The sequence below is a fragment of the Plasmodium reichenowi genome, chromosome 14 (genome assembly GCF_001601855.1).
Source record: "Plasmodium reichenowi strain SY57 chromosome 14, whole genome shotgun sequence".
Classification (NCBI taxonomy): Eukaryota; Apicomplexa; class Aconoidasida; order Haemosporida; family Plasmodiidae; genus Plasmodium; species Plasmodium reichenowi.
The window spans coordinates 2741523-2742755 of record NC_033659.1 but is presented as its reverse complement, the minus strand read 5'-3'; positions in this window follow the sequence as shown (position 1 = coordinate 2742755).

Below are 1233 nucleotides of genomic sequence, written 5' to 3'. Positions count from 1 at the left end.
TATAAAAAAAAAAAAAAAAAAAAAAAAAAGAGGAAAAAATTTATTTATAATATATATAAAATATAAACACATTAAAATATACATTTATGTGTATTTGTTTTTATATTCATTATTTTATACATACATTTTTTTTTCTTTTTTTTGAATAATAAAATTTAAGTTTTGTTATATTTAAATGCACATATAAAAAATATATACGTACATATATACACATATATATATATATACGATTTTTATATTGGATATATATGTTTAAAGTTAACAATTGAAGTTATCACAACATAAAGAAAAATACATAATTTATAAAAAAATGACAAAATATTATATGAACATATATATACATATATATAAATCAAATAAATGATAAAAACTAATAAATATTATTTTACGTATTGTTGTAGTTGAAACAAATATACACAATTTATATGCATTTAACTTAAATGCATATAAATTGTGTAATATATATATATATATTATATATATATTTTATTTATTATAATGTTTCTTGAAAATATGTCTTTATGTAGTATTCATATGTAATTTATGTATTTTATTTATAAATGCAGTAATATTTAAAAAAAAAAAAAAAAAAAATTTTAATTAAAAGGAAGAAAAGACGAACGTTATAAAAATAAGAATATATATAAGTAAAATATATATATATATATATATATATATATATATATATATTTTTATGCAAAATAAAATATATGAAAATTAAAAGAAATAAAATATATTTTTATATCAGAATAATATATGTATATACTCATATATACATATACTTATAAATATATACACATTTAACGCGTTGTAAGATTTATATGTAAATATTTTGCTGTATTTGTATATATTTATATAATATATATAATATTATTTATTTTTATTTGTAAGGATATTATTTTCATATATAATTTTTACATAAAAAAATATTTATTAAATTATATTACATAAGAAGAATATATATATGTATATTTTTATAATATTTTTCCATATATTGTATAATAAATAAAAAATATATATATGTAAATATATAGGTATATATATATATATATGTAGCATTTTTTTTTTTTTTTTTTTATATCAATTCTTTCGTTAAATGCAATTTTAATAAATAAACAAAAATAGTGAAAGTGTTTAAATTACAAGACATATATATATGTATATATGATTTTTTTTTTTTTTTTTTTTTTTTTTTTTTTTAAATCAATAAAAAAAAAAAAATATTTTTTAAAA